Source organism: Palaemon carinicauda, chromosome 22, assembly GCF_036898095.1.
Source record: "Palaemon carinicauda isolate YSFRI2023 chromosome 22, ASM3689809v2, whole genome shotgun sequence".
Taxonomy (NCBI): Eukaryota; Metazoa; Arthropoda; class Malacostraca; order Decapoda; family Palaemonidae; genus Palaemon; species Palaemon carinicauda.
In genome coordinates, this window is record NC_090746.1 from 55,323,852 (window position 1) to 55,343,654 (window position 19,803).

The 19,803-nt window shown below is 43.5% G+C and overlaps 1 protein-coding gene across 6 annotated transcripts in view; it reads right to left on the reverse strand.

Annotated features, from left to right (window-relative positions):
* Positions 1-19,803, reverse strand: part of LOC137616456 (uncharacterized) — a 120,923-nt gene that overhangs the window by 14,658 nt on the left and 86,462 nt on the right. The window lies entirely within an intron of this gene.

Genomic DNA, 19,803 nt, shown 5'->3' on the forward strand with positions numbered 1-19,803 from the left:
TATAAAACAGGCCAATGAGGGTGAAAAGCAATGAATTAATGAAAACCTTCAAATTTGTATGATCTATTAACAAATAACGTTGTAAATATTTTCCAATCCAAATGTATAAAATATAATCAAATGTGTTTCTCTTGAGTATTCTTTTATAGCCTACAAATCTTTCAAAAACTGCTCAATGTGAATAGCCACTGAAATGTAAAGAATTGCATTAGTTATCTGCAAGTACAAATCACCATTTAACCACCTTCAAGCTTGAATTAGAAATTTTATTAGGATACTCTACTGTACATATGATTCGCCTTATTTTTTTTTTTTTCATAGGAGCAAGTTTCATATTTAGAAATTTCTGGTTATAAACACACACACACACACATATATATATATATATATATATATATATATATATATATATATATATATATATATATATACTTACAAAGCTGGTCTTGTATTAGAGTAAATATTTTTTGTTCCGACACATATACAAACCTTCGCTATTTATAATAGGGTATTACTTTCGGCGCAGCTGAAAGACGAGCCATGATAATTTTAGTGAGGGATAACTACCCCATCCGCTAGTTAGCGGGTGGGGGGTGGGGTAGACTGGCTACCCCCTCACTCACACCTCTCGGCTCACGGCTGAGTAACCAGTTTACTTTTTGGCTCATCAGAGGGCGAACATGCTGTCCTCTCCCGCAAAGACTGTCCTTGATGTTTCATTTATTTTTTGGTTTTCTTGTGTGTTTTCATTTATCTTACATATATTTGAGTGCATATATGTATAAATGGAAATATACGTTGTTAGATACGGGTAACTTTAGTGCTTTTGACATCGCATCCAACTGCCTCTGACGTAAGGTTGTTGTCTTTCGGCAGGTTCTCAACACTGCCGTGTGTTTGTTCATTACAGAATTAGTTTATAACAGTTCAGCTCCCTTTCGAGGAATTATCTTACAAGGAAAGTGACTTATTCCCCGAATAGTGTTTTTTGTGCAAGGGAGCATGAATTGTAATTGATAACAACTTTTTTTTTTCACAGTGAGGTAACAGCGACGTAGTACACGTGGTAGCTCGTGAGCTGCCCTTATTACGAGGTAGCATTCGCTGTCAACCTTCAACTTGATGTTTCCCCTTCGAGGGGAACTTTCTCTCTCTCTCTCTCTCTCTCTCCCTCGTGAGAGAGAGAGAGAGAGAGAATGATTTTTGTTTACGCCTATGCTTTTTTCCCATAGAGCTGGTATAAAGCTTTACTTGGGCTATGTCCTCCTTCGGGAGGACTTCTCTCTCGTTCGCGGGAGAGAGTTTCTTACGCCTACGCTTTTTTCCCATAGAGCTGGGAGAAAGCTTGTTTTAGGCGATGTCCTTCTTCGGGAGGACTTCACTCTCGTTCGCGAGAGAGAGATTATTAAGCCTTCGCTTTTTTCCCATAGAGCTGGGAGAAAGCTTGTCTTTGGCGATATCCTCCTTGGGGAGGACTTCTCCCTCGTTCGCGAGAAAGATATTTTACGCCTATGCTTTATTCCCATAGAGCTAGGAGAGAGCTTGTCTTAGGCGATCTTCGGGAGGACTTCCCTCTCGTTCGCGAGAAATAACATGTAGGAGCTTGCTGATCCACCAGGGGCGGTGGCAGAGCTTTCTCCGAAGCAGGTTATCCCTACGCTTATGGTTCTCCTTCAGGGGCGGAGCGAGAGCCTTCTCTTAAGCGACTTTCTCCTTCGGGAAAACAATCCTCTTATGCGGAGGTGTTATCTTGAACCTGCTGGTTCTCCTTGATCCTTCGGGGTCTCGTTCGATCACCCTTGGGGCTGACGTGATCGTTTGAGCCTTCGGGCTCTCGTCATGTTGATCCTGCTGGTTCTCATGACAGTAGGAGTCCTTCGGGACTCTGCTCGGAACCTTTGGGTTTCAGTTATGCTAAACTTTCGGGCTCTCGTAATGATGGTAACATTGAGCCTTCGGGAACGTGTGCCATCAATCACGCCGACCTTTCGGGGTCTTGTGACAGAGGAACCTCGATTCCTCGTTACGCTGATCCTTCGGGGTCTCGTAACATTAGTTATGCAGAACCGTTGGGCTCTCGTAACTTTAGTCACTCTAACACTCCGGTGTGTTGTGACAGGGAAACTTCGGTTTCTCGTTGCGCTGACCCTTCAGGGTCTCGTAACATTAGTTACGCTGAGCCCTTGGGCTCTCCTAACTCTAGTCACTAACTCTCCGGTGTGTTGTGACAGGGAAACTGCGGTTTCTCGTTACGCTAACCCTTCGGGGTTTCGTAACATCAGTTACGTTGAACCTTAGGGCTCTCGTAACTTTAGTCACTGACACTTCGGTGTTTTGTGACAAGGAAACTTCGGTTTCTCATTACGCTGATCCTTCGGGGTGTTGTAACATTAGTTACGCAGAACCCTTGGGCTCTCGTAACTTTAGTCACTCCGACACTTCTGTGTTTAGTGACAGGGAAACTTCGGTTTCTCGTTCACGCTGATCTTTCGGGTTCTCGTGACCTGAGTCATTCTTTTTATGACAGAGAGTTTCCAAACTCTCGTGTTGATCGTTCGCGCTCACACAACAAAAGCTATCGTGAACCTTCGGGTGAGCGTAGCAGTGAGTTCTCTCACCAACCTGAGAGCTCTCGTATGCACGGCTAAATTGGCGCGCACGACCGACTTGGCACGTGCAAGCAAAATGGCAATCATGGCGCGTGGGTTCATCCTTTGGCGTGCCATATGCGCGAACACCCTGTTGCTTGCCATGTGCTCGAACATCCTGTTGCTCACCATGCGCTCGAACATCCTGTTGCTCGCCATGCGCTTGAACATCTTGTGGCGCGTAAATAACACACTGCGCGCCTGGTGCGCGAATAACCATATGTGCTCCACGAGTGCGAATGAAAAAGGTGCGCGCACGAGCTCCCTTCCACCTACCAACAGTTCGGCGCACGACCATTTTGGCGCACACGATCGTATAGGAGCGCACGACCATATTGGCACGCGCACGACCATATTGGCGCGCACGCAATCGGTTGAAGTGCACGAACAACTCTTATGATCCTTCGGGGTCTCACAACGCAGTTCACGTTGAACCTTTGGGTCCTCGTGACCATAGCCATACTTATATGACAGAGTTTTCGGACTCTCGCTTGCGCGAAGTGTTCACTAGTGCACAAGAGGTTTACTCTCATGACAGAGTTTTCGAACTCTCGTCCCATGAATTGTTCGCGTGCGCCCATCGTCATCAAGAGCTTTACTCTGATGACAGAGGGATGCCTGCTGCCTAAGGGTTTACGAATCTCTACAGGTAACTATGACACAGTTCCTTTGGATCCTGGTCACGTAGCACGATTCCTGGAATTCCATCAGGAATCAGTGACAGAGTTCCTGCGGGTTCTCGGCACAACATTCCTTAAGGTCGTGAGAAAGGAATTCACAAATAGATTCTGAACCCCTAGGTTCTCATCCGAATCTCTCTGTTTCCACGATTCAGAGTTTTCTGAAAACTCTATGGTCGATCCCCCCCCCCCTCGACGGGAGGGGTCTTCCAAAGGTGTGACTTTATACGTCACTCTACACTCCCAGCTGATTACTATATCAGCTAGCCTGGTTTCGCCAGCACTGATCCTTTCGTTTTTGAACGAACCACCGTCATCTTTCCTCCACCTTCTCACTTTGAGTGGTTGTATTAGCAGATGGAAATGAGCGGAGAATGAAAATGCTTTACATTGCAGTTCATTTCCCCTGGCAGGCCTTGCCAGAATTAGACGGTAGTTTTCTCACTATCGAGAAAGCGTTCGATGGCAACCTCTTTAGGCAAGCGATCGATGGCAATTATGTCTGGCCTTCTTGAAGCAAACCCCCACATACGAGACTTCACCCTTTTTTGGGGGACTCGTTCCTGAGAAGTTTTTACAAAACTTCAATGGGTGTTAAAACTTCATGAAGGCCGTAAGCCTTCCCGGAGCATGCACTCTAGCCAAGACAAAACCGCGAAGTTATGGTCTTAAACTCGGTTTTACCGTTTGATGGAGGCAGCCTCCCCCGTCATTGTACCCTGGGTATAACGACTTGCCTTTTTACACGATAGTCTTCTGAGACTTTCTATTCTTTCCTTACGGGGTTATTGTTTCGAACAATTAGTCCCGAAGGAACATTGTTAGCTGACGTTATAAGAACGATAGCAACAGCGTGGGTGTCTTTTCATTACGTTACAAACGTTTCAAACCCCACCCACAGATAAACAGACATCCGTTTCAGTGCAATGAACACTGGCTAGCCCCTCATATAAAGAGGAGGGGTAAACCAAAGGGATATGATCGCCTCTATAACTGTATATTTTTGTTTGAGAACATGTTCGCTCTCATTCAAGAAAATATTACAGTTAGTCAACGATCAAAATTCTTTTGGCAATAATATTACGATTCGTCGCACATACATTATTCCCACAACCAGATTCATTGCAAACGTTTCCTGGAGGTAGAGAATACGCATGCACTAGCGCAAATGGACAAGTACATATATGCGTGCAAGCGATCTTTCTGCCAATAAGGGCCATATACATGTTCCAATTAGAACTCCGTTCTATTAAGTTGTATATTTATATCCCTTACTGAAACCAGGTTATTCAGTACATTACTTGGCTACTTTTCTGTAGCCAGACATACGGCATTTACGTTCTGTCTCCTTATTGGCATTTTTTCCTTTCTCCCGATCGGAAGTCTTAGTCTCCTACAAAGGCTTTGGCTGGAAACTTCTCTGAAGCATTTCCGTTTCCTAATAGGGAACATTTAATATAAATACTAGTTTACCGATCGGAGACGGAGAAGTACGAACGTTTCTGTCCTAAGAAGGAGAAACCTCCGTTACGGACGTTTCCAATGTTCTCTAACTGAGTTCCGGACACGACTTTTAAGTCAAACTACGCATGTATACTTGTCATGCACACAGTTTGGTGTTACTACTCAGTAGTACACTTATGCTCTTTACCCACCCAACAATAGATTGAAGATACGTCTCAATCCCCTCTTGGGTTTGGTTGGATGCGTTCGGTGATTACCGTACAGTCTCTTGTCCGGAAAGCGATCTCTATGGAGATTCACTATTATATCATAAGCTGTACTGATTAACTGGTTTACCGTTTGGTATCGGTCTTATTCGGCCAACCACACTGGATTAGTGGCAGTTTGAGGGAGAACAGGCTGTTCCCCTTCGTTGCAAGAACGTGCAATTGGTTACATGTCTCAACATCATCTCGAGGTGTGTTTATTGCTATGCACTTCCCCCCCCCCACTGCTGGACAATCCGCGGGTGATGGGTGGCAGACGAGAGGTTCCTCAAAGAGGCCTGTCTTCTTGTCTTCCCTCTGGACCTGATACTCTCTATAATGCATCAAAAGAGAGAGGGGGCCGGCATATGCCATACCATTCCATCCTCATCGGTTGGTCCAATTCAGAAAGGTACTAGCATTCACCTCTCTTAGAGAACCATATAGCAGTACAATGCCTTAGATGGACAGAGAACAACTAGTTGCCCCCATCTGCTCGCGTCATTCCTGGTATAGGAATGAGCTTGTAAAACCACCCAGATAGTGGGCTCCTAGTGTCTTGGAATCATCTTGTATCCAACAAAGTCTTCTTTTTGGGGTCCCCGACTGTGGGTATGCTCGCAGCGGCCCTGATCTTCAGGCTCCCACTCGACTGTTCTCCAGGACCTCAAACAAGATGTATTCCAAGATCGGTGGGGCGGCCTAGAGGTGTGCCTTGTTTTTTCCCCCCATTCGGACTGGCAAAAAAGTCCTCAGCCAAGTCAGGATAAGCAGGATCTTATCAATGACTCCAATAGCTTCGCTATGGCATCCCACAGAATGGTTCCCAGACCTTCTGCAGCTCCTGACGGAGCTCCAATAGCTTTGCTATGGCAACCCGCAGAATGGTTCCCGAACCTTCTACAGCTCCTGACGGAGTTCCAAGGGCTCTTCCTCCACGACACGATCTTCCAAGCAGCCACATGCGAACACTTTCCTAAGCCGTAGCTTTGCCTCGACTTCTCGCCTGGGACGATCCTAAACCACCCCTCTCAGAGAGGCCTTTCCCAACAGGTTACGGAAAAGATGTCTAGGCTCCTCAGACACTTTTCAGCGTCGGTTTTTCAGGCGAAGTGTTCGGTCCTTTGTGATTGATGTCGTGGAAAGGGATTCTCTCCCACCGATGCCTTTACTTATGCAAGTGTGAGATAACTTGTCCCCCGTCGGATCTCAACCTTCTCCTGGGAACGCGGTTCGGGTCCTTCAGTCTCTGAGGGCCCCTCTCTACGAACCGTAGGTCCAGCAGCAGATCGCTTCCTTACACGGAAGATGCCCTTTCTACTCACTTGGGTTTTTGACCAAGAGAGTTAGTGTGTTGTACGATCCAACCTCTGATGTCTCCTACCCTAGGAGACGGGGAGAAGTAATCATCAGCGGCGTTCCTGAGTGAATTGCCAAGACTCAAATCCAAGTGTGCTGTACCCTAGGTGCAGCCCATTTCGAATAAAGAGTCTTCGTTCGGTAACCGGAAACCCATCAACTGGGGTTTTATCCATTGAGGAGTCTGTGGGGTTACCTTAAAAGAACGATACCAGCTCGCCCCCGTGTGTCGGCACTGTTGACCAGCACGGGGAAGGTCAAGAGGAGGACCTCAAGGATTTCCTTCCCCTCTGGGATCGGAAGGCAATTGAGGTTACTCTTAATCTAGACTCTCCTCCATCCTAAGACCCAGAGCTCGTAATGTCACTGGCGTTGCTACGTCCTGGCGTTCAAGAAACTCTGTGGTGCAGATACTTTAAGTGGGCATGTGGAAGCGTCAATCGACCTTCACGGCCCACTACCTGCAAAGACGTAACCCACAAGAACATGGAGACCTTTTCCATTGGTCCTGTGGTGGTCGCACAACAAATGGTCTAAACACCTCAGGCTCCTTGATGGACAAGTAGCAGAGGGCTGAGGCTACCCAGATTATTCTGGGGTGAATGAGTAAGAATGTCTGGCTCCTTTCTTCCTTTCACCTTCTCCCCTCTGGGGAAAACAGCTCCGCAAGCCTCAGCATATCTGACCTCACTTCGCTGCAGGTAAGACCCATTTCCCTTGTGCCTCCTGAGTATAGAAGAATACTTTGTTACGTCCCCAATACCTTTTAGAGGGAGGGTATTGGGTAAGTCTTTAAGAACATTAGGTTCTGTACTCGAGTTCCCATGTTAAAGACAAGCCACACTGTTAGTTCCATTCACACATATGCTTCTGTAGGCCGCTATCAGTGCATTACCTCATATCCGCACTTGATTTTAGTGAGGGTAGGGTACCTTCTACTTTCGATCACAGATCGAAATAGAGAGGACCCCGGGTCATGACCAAGGCCAGTTAGTGAGGACTCCCTCCCTCCTAAGAGTAAGTCACCCTATTATAAATAGCGAAGGTTTGTATATGTGTCGGAACAAATAACAAATTTGGAAATAATTTGTATTTTTCCTAACATACAAACCTGGAGCTATTTATACAAATTGGCCCGCCACCCTGTCCCCCGAGAAGTCCTGCCATAAAGCAAAGTGGTTACTCAGCCGAGAGGTGTGAGTGAGCGGGGTAGCCAGTCTACCCCACCCCCCCAGCCGCTAACTAGCGGATGGGGTAGTTATCCCTCACTAAAATTATCATGGCTCGTCTTTCAGCTGCGCCGAAAGTAATACCCTATTATAAATAGCGAAGGTTTGTATGTTAGGAAAAATACAGATTATTTCCAAATTTTTTATATTCATGTATTTCATTTGTGTATTTAAGAGATGTATAGGCAGCTTGTAAGTCGAATTCCTCTCATGTGGGTTCAAGTAATTATATGTAAATCACATAAGACTTTCGCCATGCATTTCGTTGTATTTTTCATTTAAGTCAGTATATGTAAATTTACATTATTTTTAAGAATTAACTTTTTATATCACTTATTTTGTTACAAAGTCATATGTGTTTGTTTTAGGTATGCTGTATCACACACGAGGTAATAATACATGGTATTATGTCATGTTTATATTCCCACGTGGTTAGAATGTGCATGAAACTTCTCGAAATAGATTTACTCATTTTTGTAATGTTTCGAGGGGTAGGTGGGCAGAGGTAGCTTAGAGAGGGTTGCCTCGCAAGTAAGGTTTGTTCCCCTGTTCAAATTATTGCGTTGGCAACCCTTCCCCCAGAGCCTTGCCCCTAAGCCACAAGAATGATCTATTTAGAAGTATCTAGAAGTGTGAAGTCAATATATATATGTGCCCCTAGGAAATTGTATGCAGCAGAAGAGATCCAGCCTGTCCCTTTGAGAGAGCCAAAGGTCAGCTCTCTTCTCTCAAGTGTGTGCCCTCTCAAACTTGATTAATGATTTCTATCCAACAGTATATTGTCTAGTGCTTTCAGACGTTAATGAAATTTTGAATGGTATTACAAGTGTATAGTGTTAATGTAAGTATTTGTTTAATATAAATTTTTGTAACTGGCCCTGTGAGATTTAGGTAAAAACAGTGAATTGTATTTATTTTGGCTTAACTGTGCGGATACCTTGTGTGATCCAAAAGACATAAGTGTATCAGTTACTTTTATGTATATTTCGTTAAGGGTTTAATCATTACTGTTAAAGTGTTAACTATTTTCATTATCAAAATTAAATATTTCTATAAATTGATTTCCAGTGAAACAAGTGATTGTATAATTTTATAGAGAAATATTTTCTTGTCTAGGTCTAATGTTTTGTTCATATTTAATATTTCGATTAATTTAATTTTGGTGTTAAAATGGATCTTGAAGCAAAGCGAAAAATCTATTTTTGGGTGAGATAGCCGTGTCGTCCTGATGGAAGGTTCCTTTAGGCAGCTTTCTAAGGGATATTTAGCTACAGTGATACTCCCAGAGAATTGACCATAGGTCTCCAGAATTATAACTCCTGGCGCGAGTATCCTTGAGAAAATTCTTAAGGATATCGCATAATATCAGGGGACTTATTTCTTAATACGACACAGCAATCTTCACCCCGAATAGAGTTTTCGCTCTGAGGGGGAAGAGTAGCGAAAATGCAGGGGAGCCGTCATCAAGGTTACCCGGTGGATCCCCTTCCCGTACTACTACAGCGCCCAACATGGCGACTAATTCCTTGTTGCAATTAAGCATGGATGGCTACAGATAGAGTAGTTTCGGGTGGGGATTGTTACGTATGTACATTCCTTTTCTTAGAAAAGGAGGGTGGGTCCATCAGGACGACATGGCTATCTCACCCAAAAATAGATTTTTCGCTTTGCTTCAAAATCCGTTTTTTGGGCTCAAGCCATGTCGTCCTGATGGAAGCTTACCAGAGACTTACTTGAAAGTACTATATCTGTGGGTTTGTATAAGTGCCTTAACCTTAAGTCAGCTTCTATATGGTCACCCAGACCACATAAATATATGACGGTACCATTATTCGTCATATCCGCTAAGCATGGAACAATCTTAGGGCTTCCTGCCCCCTGCAGGGAAACTGTCAACTCTAACTGTAGAAGCAAAAAGGTTTGTATATATGTCGGAACAAATGTAATTAACTACCATAATTTTGTTCACATGTATAGGCAGCTTCAAGTGATTACCTTATTTCTAGGACAAATAAGTAATAAACTCTGGTTAGTTTTATTCAGCTACTTATTGGGGCGAATAAGACGCAAATACACTTTATATATTTATTTGTATAGACAACATAAATATAACAACAAATGTATTAGAATAGAATCATATCCATTTCAGCCAACATTCTAAAGGTACATGTATATTTATCACCTGAAAGGGAAGAAATATATTAGTAAAACATTGCCACTCGAAATTAATGTAAAATTATTAAGATAATTTCACTGTAAATGTTGGATGAGTTTCAACACTGCGTACTAGTGTACACATGGCACTGGTGTTATCAGTTTGATTCTACACCTATAAAGAACAGTCCCAGGGGCACCAGGGTGACCCTTAATTAAAGGTATTACACTGAAAGGTGTTAACACCTTTTCACCCAAACTGTAAAAATCCCAAACAGTTCACTGTTCATCGCAGCACTAGATGACAGGTTTTACAACACTACCTGCCGCCACCACAAAGTGATTCAGCTCGTGCACTTGCTTCGCATAATGTTTATAGAAGACTCTAGAGGATTTCCAACCAGTGTATGAGTGGAGTCTATCAAAGTCCATATACTGAAAAAAGGTTAGCGAGGAAGCAATCTTTCTCGGATCATGACCTGCGTTTGTACTGTCAGGATCTACTCTGCGAATGAAGTTGGTGAGCTTCGCCCTCAGTTGTTTCAGGGATAAGTTTGATCCTGAGATTTCGCCTTTGAAGAGCTGTCCTACCTTGGAGTCTGAAGTTCTTCGAAGATAGACCTTTAGACACTACTGGACATAGAGAGACATTTTCCTTCAGAGGGCAGTTTCTCCAGGGACCCCACTTTTTTGGTGGGTCGCTCGTTTTTGGCGAGAAAGGTAGGATCGGGAAAAAGATTCAGTTCTCCCACTTCTGTGAACTGAATATGGCCCCCGTCTCTTGATAGGGCTACTATTTCACTAACTCTAGCCCCTGAGGCTATAGCGAACAAAAATATCACTTTTTGTGTTAGATCCTTTAGAGAGCAATCTTCATTGTTCAAGTTCGAAGCTTAGTGCAAGACTTTGTCCAAAGACCATGAAATTGGCTTCGGAGGGGCTGCTGGTTTAAGTCTAGCGCATACCTTTGGAATCTTGTTGAAGATTTCGTTCGACAGGTCCATCTGGAAGGCGTATAGAAGAGGTCTAGTCAAAGCCGACTTACATGTAGTTATCGTGGTGGAAGCCAAACCTTGTTCGTAAAGGTGGATGAAGAAGGACAGGCAGAAGTCTATCGAGATTTCTGTCGGCTTTTTTGTTTTATCAAAGGCGACCCACTTCTTCCAAGATGATTCATATTGTCTTCTGGTTGATTGTGACTTGTATTCTTCTATAAAGTCGATACTGTCTTTCGAGATCCCAAATCTTTTCTTGACTGCTAAGGCAAGAAAATCATGAGATGAAGGCTTTGGGTTCCCTGTGATGAAGCGAAGACAGTCGACTTCTGAACCAGATGGGATAGAAATGGGTTCGGTAGAGGAAACAGCCTCAACTTCAGTTCTATCACCAGAGGGAACCAATTGCTCTTGAGCCCCCAAGTTGGGGGCCACCACTGCTGCTGTCCCCTTGAAGGATCTCGGCTTGTTGAGGACCTTCAGCAGGAGATTTGTTGGCGGGAACAGATATATATGACTCCATCTGTTCCAATCGAGGGACATGGCGTCCGTTGCTTCTGCCCGAGGGTCCTCGTATGGGGCTACGTATCGAGGTAGTTTCTTGTTGTCGCTCATTGCGAAGAGGTCGATCTGCAGTTCTGGGACTTTTTCCAAGGTGAAGGAGAATGAGTCTGCGTCTAGGGACCATTCTGAATCTATCGGCTTTAGCCTGGATAGAGCGTCCGCCGTCACATTGCGGAACCTTTGTAGGTGAACTGCTGATAAGTGCCATCTTTTCTTTTTTGCCAAGCGAAAGATGGCCAACATTACGTGATTGATGTAGGGCGATCTCGAGCCTTGTCAGTTCAGACATCTCACTATCACTTCGCTGTCCAAGACCAGCTTGATGTGGGCTCATCTGTGAGGGGATAGCTTCTTCAACGTCAGGAGGACTGCCATGGCCTCCAGAATGTTGATGTGAAAGGTCTTGAATAGGGATGACCAGGTCCCTTGAGCTTTCCTTTGATGGGAATGACCTCCCCATCCTTCCGTCGAGGCATCCGTGTGGAGGATTACCAATGGTTGAGGTGGTTGTAAGGGAATAGTCCTTGCTAGGCTCTTGACCTTCGACCACAGCTTCAGAAGCGATCGTAGTAAGGTCGGTATCAGTCTCTGTAGATCTCTTCGAGCGTTTGATGCGTATCTTCTCCAGACTCCTGACGCATCTTTCAGCTGTGCTCTTAGCACTGGATCTGTTACTGCTGCAAACTGGAGAGAGCCCAGTACTCTTTCCTGTTGGCGTCTTGAGATCCTGTTGGATTTCAGTAGTCTCTTGACAGAACCCACGATCTCTCTCCTCTTCTTTGGTGGAATGAAGAGGCGGTGTGACTGCAAGTTCCAATGGATTCCCAACCATTGAAACTCTTGAGCTGGAGAGAGGCGAGACTTCTTGTAGTTATCTTGAATCCCAGATGTTCCATGAACTGGATCACTTTCTTGGTTGCCTGCACACAAGCAGTCTTGGATGCTGCCCACACCAGCCAGTCGTCCAGGTATGCAGCAACCTGAACGCCTTCTAAGCGTAGCTGTTGTACGACTGCATTCGCAAGTTTCTTGAAGATCCTTGGGGCTATGTTTAGTCCAAAGGGCATGGCTCTGAAGACATACTTTGTCTTCTGAAGCTTGAATCCTAGGTAGGAGAGGGGGCATCTGACTGGAAGGTGCCAGTAAGCATCTGCCAGGTCTATTGAGACTGTGTACGCTCCTTTCGGTAACAGGGTCCTTATGTGTTGTAGGGTTAACATCCGGAACTTGTTGTTCTCGATGAACTTGTTGAGTGGAGACAAGTCTACAATGACTGAGTTTGTCAGAGTCCTTCTTGGGAACACAAAACAGCCTTCCCTGGAATTTGATGGACTTTGCTTTTCTTATAACCTTTTTGTTCAAAAGTTCTAAGGTATATTCTTCGAGTAAGGGGTTGGAGTGTAAGAAGAACTGAGGAAATGAAGGTGGAGATCTGTTCCATTTCCATCCTAGTCCATTCTTGATTAGGTTGTGGGTCCAGGGATCTAAGGTCCAACGATTTTGAAAGTGGAGGAGTCTCCCTCCTACCTGGAGCATCTCTTTGCTTGGATGGTCCTGAGAGTTTGCCACCCTGACCACGTCCTCCCCTACCGCGTGAGAGGTTTCTTGAGGAGCCCCGTCTAGATCTTCTTCCTTTCAGGCGAAAGGTAGTAGTGTGCCTCTCAAAACCTGGGTTGAAGGCTGGTGACTGGGCTACCAGCTGTTGAGGCACCACTTGGAAAGTGGTTTGTGGTTGAGCAACCACCTGGGGCATCGTGGTCATGGTGACCGTGGGATGTTGTACAGGTCGAGAAGGTAGTCTTGGCTTCTTCGTCTTCCTCTTAGGTTGGGGACCAGCATCAGGGGAAGATTTTCTCTTAGAAGACATTCCCCACTTTTGGAGAAGATTCCTATTCTCCGTGGCGGCTTTGGCGACGACTTCTTGGACTACTTCCTTTGGGAAGAGGTCCTTGCCCCAGATACAGGAAGAGATCAGCTTCCTGGGTTCGTGTTTAACCGTTGCATTGGCAAACACAAACTCTGCAGGCCCTCCTGGCCTTTGCAAAAGCGTACAAGTCCTTGACTAGGGTGGCCATGTGCATCTTGGCCAGGACTGTGTACATGTCTGGGGTGCTAGCAACACCTGCACACATCTCCATGCAGTTCTGGAGGGAAAGAGAGGCTGCTAGTCTCTCCTTTGTCTCCTGTTCTCTTCTCAGGAGAAAGTCCGACCACTTCGGGAGGTTCTCGCAGAACTGCTGTCCTGCGATGTCTGCATCGAGTTTCGAGACTGAGAAGGTTAGGTGGACCTCCTTCCAATCCTTCTCATCCATGGGCAAGGCCAGAGACAATGTCCTACACTCCTCTAGCGTAGGACATGGCTTCCCTGCCTCAAGTGCCTTCATCACACTTTGGAGAGCTTTCGACGAGAAGGGGAAAGCTCTTGAAGAAGGAGCAAGAAAAGTAGGGTGTTTCGTGCTCAGTGCAGAAACTCCAGTGTAGGTATACCCTGCCTTCTTTAGGCTACTCGTCAAGATAGCCTGTGTCTTGTCGTGGTTGAAAACCATGACTTCCTTGGCTCACTCTTCAGCCGGATGAAACATTCCGGGTAAGCTGCAAAGTTTGGCCAGAATTGGATGTCGTCCAGGGGGATGTCCCCCATCTTCTCCAAAACGTAGAGTTTTCCATTCGTGGTGGGCATAAACTCTGCATACCTCCAGGGATTGGTTTCGGAGCATGGTGGCAGGTTGCTTGAAAGACCCACGAGAAGTGACTATGCGGGTTGCTTCACGGAATTCCTTCCGTATATCTACGTTCTCCTTAGGTAGAGAGTCCATCAGCATCATGATTTGGGACATAAATGCTTGACCCAGCGGGTCTAATGGAGGGGTAGGGGCCGAAGACGTTGACGGCACAGGCTGAAAGGGGTCCTCTGCTTCCGTCGACTCGAGATCCTCGTCTCCTTCAGGTGGTTGGGCCACCTCTTCCTCAGGATCCTCTTGAAGGAGATCCTTTTCGGTGTCTGAGGACACTTCAGACATCCTCTCCTGGTGGATGTCCATGCCTTTCAGAGCTTCATTGATGTCGGCCTCAATTGCGAGCTGGATGCAAGGAGGCTCGGGTCGTGCCTGAGGTACGACGGCATCAGCTGTTGCCTTCGGGAACAGCATGCTTCTTATAAGTTCACTGGGTAGGTACAGTCCCAGAGAGTTCTTCTGGAACCCTCGTACCCATTTCCGAAGCTTTTCCCTCGCAGTGTCCCTTGACTCTGTTGACTTGGGATCACCGAAACCCTCCGTCATCAAGGCCGAGCAGACGTTGCAGTCCTTGGGATCCCAGTATCTCAAGGTTTCAGTTGCGATGGAGCAGCGGGCATGAGACCTGCACATGGTGTGACCACAAAAGTTCTTACTCTTGTGGTTACAGTACATCACCTCGCACCACCATGGTCTCCTCCTGTAAAGAAAGGAAAGTGAAATGAGTATGGAGTAATTTATCACACTTGATATATTTATATATTTCTATATTCATGCATAAATGGCACTACTATTATCATTATAGCTTAGGATAGTAAGCTAGAAAGAAAATAGGAAAGACACATATCTGTATCTCCTGTCCAGACAATTGCTGTGACCTCCCTCAATATTAATATTTAGAATTTCCTTATTAAGGAAAAGCTAGAGTGGAAGAGCTCTAATCTCTAGAGCTAAAATTAGTGTATACTAGCACTAACCCTTCCATTATGGAATATTAATATTGTAGGGTAAGGAAATTAAGTGCTGATGGCCTATGGCTAATCAGGCTATTGAAGGAATACTTCTTCAATATTATAATTGGTCTCAACAATGGACTGTGAAAGGACACACAGAATATGTTGGAAAATATAAACTACTGTATATTATATACTATAGTTTTCTGCCTGCAGTATGTACTATACTGCAGAAATACTGGCTACTGAATAAACTTATACTGTAGTTCTGCCGGCATGCAGCCGGCTAGGCTAGTACCTGACAGCACTAGCCAACAGAGAGAGAGAAAGCATGGAGAGAAGGGCTACCTTATTATTATAGTTTAGTACAATAAATAGGGTTGTAGCGACTACGGTCCCTACTGCCTTCTTCCAGAATGAGGGCTCAAATGGAAGGAGGGATTGTATCATTCTAGCTTCCATCCAGCCACAGAATCTGTTGGCGGCTGCTCTGCCGGTTCTAGGGTTTGTGGATGGTAGTCCAAGAGAGGACTGAAGAACACTCAAAGACATAAGGGTCTCCCACTGGCAGCTGTCATGGCTGGCAAAACCTTTCCCGGAGCCTTTTGTCCGTTAGGTGGAAGGTCGAAGCGGCAATCAAGCCGCCTGTGTAGGAGCCTGGCCGGCATTGTAATCCACCCGGCAAGCGGGGAGATTGTAGAATACCGGCCAAAGGCGTTGCGACGGTTAGGCCATCGCTAAAGGACAGAGAGGGGAAGGGAATAGGGTCTTGTGTTTCGTGTCGGAAGAAGGCGGCACAATTGCCACCCACTCTCGGTCACAAACTCAGAAACATCGTTTCTATACCGGCGCCGTCTTGGGCAGCAGAAGAATATCGATTCCTCAGCCCAAGACCTTGCCGAAAACAAGACATGTCTTCTAGACCACAAGGGAGAAGGTGGCGGCAATGTACTACCACTTTCGGTTGTGGGCTAGGGAAGCCAGGCTTCCTATGTCTGCAACTGTAAACAGGCAAGGGAGTGACTATTCCCCCAGCGGTAGAGTTGCTGACATCAAGACTGAATACTCTGAGTTACTGTCGTAATTCAAAGGCGGGATACTCACCGGCAAAGAGGGAAGACAGAAAAACACCTAGTCAAACCGGAGTACACTACTCTATGGCAAGACCAAGATAGGGTTGTCGCCTATTGGCGACACTCAGAGGGAAGGTAAGGTTTACCCTTAAATCTCTAAAAGAGACGAGTATCGAATTATATAAATAATTCTAGGAGATATACTATCTCCTATAGAATTGATAAAACGATACAAGAGGGTAAACGGGGATAATGTACGAAAGTATACTAAAACACATTAGGCTAGCCTAGTGTGAGTCGAGATCTCGGCTACGCTATGTCACCGAGACTATCGTATACGATTGACACATTTCATAGAAGAGGAAATATACGTGCGTAATCTTATCTTCACTAGTATAATTTTGCCTAAATAGCTATAATTCATTAAAGCTAAATACCGGGAACTTTGTTCTACTGACTAAATAAGGCATACTGTATATGGCGAACGACAGCATCCAAAATGGTGCCTCTGGTGGACGGCTAAGCTCCAATAAACACATCCAAATTATATGAATTAAACTGTGAGAAGGGAGCTAAAAATTATACACAGGAGAGATTAAATACTCAAGTTTCCAGAGGCTGAAGATGCTGGAGAATGCATGATAAATCCAAAATATTAGTAACACAAACACCGAGAGCAAGCGGGAGATACACCATGCTTAATTCGCTACTAACAAAGGAATGTATCGCCATGTTGGGCACTGTAGTAGTACGGGAAGGGGATCCACCAGGTAATCTTGATGATGGCTCCTCTGCATTTTCACCACTCTTCCCCCTCAGAGCGAAAACTCTATTCGGGGTGAAGATTGCCATGTGTCGTATCAAGAAATACGTCCCCTGATATTATGCGATATCCTTAAGAATTTTCTTAAGGATACTCGCGCCAGAAGTTAGAATTCTGGAGACCTATAGTCAATTCTCTGGGAGTATCACTGTAGCTAAATATCCCTTAGAAAGCTGCCTAAAGGAACCTTCCATCAGGACGACATAGCTTGAGCCCAAAAATCTTTTTGTATTAGTGTTGTAACTTTTTATAGAATATATTTATTTTGTAAAGAGTAGGCTATTATTTCGATCACCCATATTTCTTAACAGAGCTTAGCTTGTAATACCTGACTATGAACGAAGTAAGAGGTTGTTTTGAATAGTTCTTGTTAAATCACCCAGTTTTGTTTTGAGTGTACATAAGAGACCTTTGGATATTCAGTATTTTTATATATTGCCATCTGGGAATTATGTAATTTTCTCAAAGCTCAGCTATTAATTTTCAAGTATGAAAGATTCATGTAATATAATCAGGTGAGTTTGGAGCTCAGGAGTTTATATAATTTGCCAGCTGTAAAGATATATATATATATATATATATATATTAGATGCAATAAGTGTATGGCAATGAGCATGAACTAAGGTCTCGTAGAATTGTGTTGTATATATGAATCGTGGCCATAGGGGGCTCTGGCACCTGGAAAGTCATAAGTAAATAAGTTGAACAGCTAAATGTGATAAAGGGAGTAACAGGTTTATTATAAATCTATAGAAGTGAGTGGATTTAAGGACTGAAAAGACGCTGCAAAAAGACTTCAGTTAATGCCCACATATTTTGCGGTACTACCTACCTACCAAGAAGTCTTACGTCACATGCGTTAAACTTGACCACCATGTGTAATATAGATATATAGATGATGTGCTAGGTATACTATAAATGATAAACTACGTCGATGGAACAATCACTTAGAATGCATAAACCTTAGCTCAACTTTGTCATTACTACACATACTGTACACACACACACACTACTGTATATATATATATATATATATATATATATATATATATATATATATATATATATATATATATATAAAATTGCGGTTTCTTTACTTAGTTTTCATTTTATTTCAGAATGTGTAAGAATTCATAGCAACCTCATATGAAATTCTCATGGCAAGCTTCACAAAACCGATATCCACATAAGCTAGCATGCAGAAACAGCCAAATAATCAAAGCTTCATTTTCACTATATCGATTTTCATTTAAAAAAATGTTTAAGAACTTAGAATTTTTCACTATGCACATCAAACGCATAAAGAAAATCCTTAAAGTTTACAATTGTTTTAAAACACTTTCGGGTCTTTTTGAGTTCTAACTTCCAATAATCCCTCCCACCCCATCCCTCAGTCTCAGTTTCACTCAACACTTCATCTGCGGTATGGTGTTACTTTAGTGCTCATATGTGTAATTGCGTGTTAGCAAGAGTTCATTCTTTAAGTGATAATTTATAAAAGTGTTCACCGTGACTTTGCAGTCTTTAATTTTGTAGTTAAGGTTAGTAATTAACCGTATACTTCTAAAATCACCCATCTATTTATTTACGCGAGAAAGGTCGGCCTAGACATCATATTTGGAATGCGGCGGGATGAAATCAAACTGAGATTTGTAGTAACCATCTGGCAAGAACCTTTACATTTATTTTCCATCGTGGTGGTGCTCTAGGATGATTGTATAAAATCAGTAAAAGTAGAAAAGAAAGAAGAAAAAAAAAAACCTTAGGTTAGGTCACGATGGATGTATAGCCTGAATGTTTTCAAAGATAGCAAGGAGATTTGTATCGTACCTATCTTGAAATCAAGCAGAAAATCTTTGTTTTGTGACAAAATTTTTGAAATACTTGAAGTTAGCTCATTTTGTTTAAAGGGTTTTGAATTTGCCGGTTACTTCAAAGTTTCGGTGTGTTCTTAGACAATAATTTTTTAACCGTTGGTTGTCTACTATGTATATTGATAACTTATAGTGAAACCCGTTGCTTCACATATTTTTTTATCGCCATTTACCTTTTCAGTATTCATCATCATATCCAGTATTAGATAGGCCTAAATTTGTTCATATGTCGCTTACCAAGTATCGTCAACATAGTAGAAAATCTTGATTGCTGCCATTTGAGTATCTGCTGGGAATGTTACAAATTCTAATGATAATGATTTGATGAACAGGACGAGTGTTGCAATGTTAGTCCACTCTCGCTCTCCTCATTATTATTCACTTTTTTTTCTTCAAATAATGATCAATCATTAGCGTAGATAGTAGCAACCAGCAACATCCTACCCAGAGCCTTTAGGGACAATCGATAGTTTCTTCATCAAGTTTGATATAATTTACTTCCTCACGCTTGGAAATGTTGTTGCTCTGGTACTTATTTAGAACTTTATAAAAATCGTATAGGCCCAGAGAAGACTAGTCGCATAGGCTCAAGTTGTTGCAGGTTGATTTATGTCACTAAACTTTGTACTGAAGTGATTTTTGAATGAAGAGAGTAAGCATATGTGTATTATTCATACGAAACAATGAAAGGCCATAAATATTAATTTGATTTATTTTTAAATAAAATAAGATGATTGACATTGTTGTCGTAGTGTTAATAGTTTTGTATCGCACACTTTGGCTAGACTTAGTTAATAATATTTCGTGAATGTTCATTAATTTAATGTTATTAGTATAGGATATTGTTAATCTGTTTCAGAAATGATATTTTTCAACAATTAGTTAAGGTAAACCCCATTCCAGGAATAACTATGTCAGACAGTCTATGGTATTTTTAATAACATTTCCTCTATTAGACTTGTATTACCATCATTTTAGATTTAGAATTAGACATTTTCCCATATCTT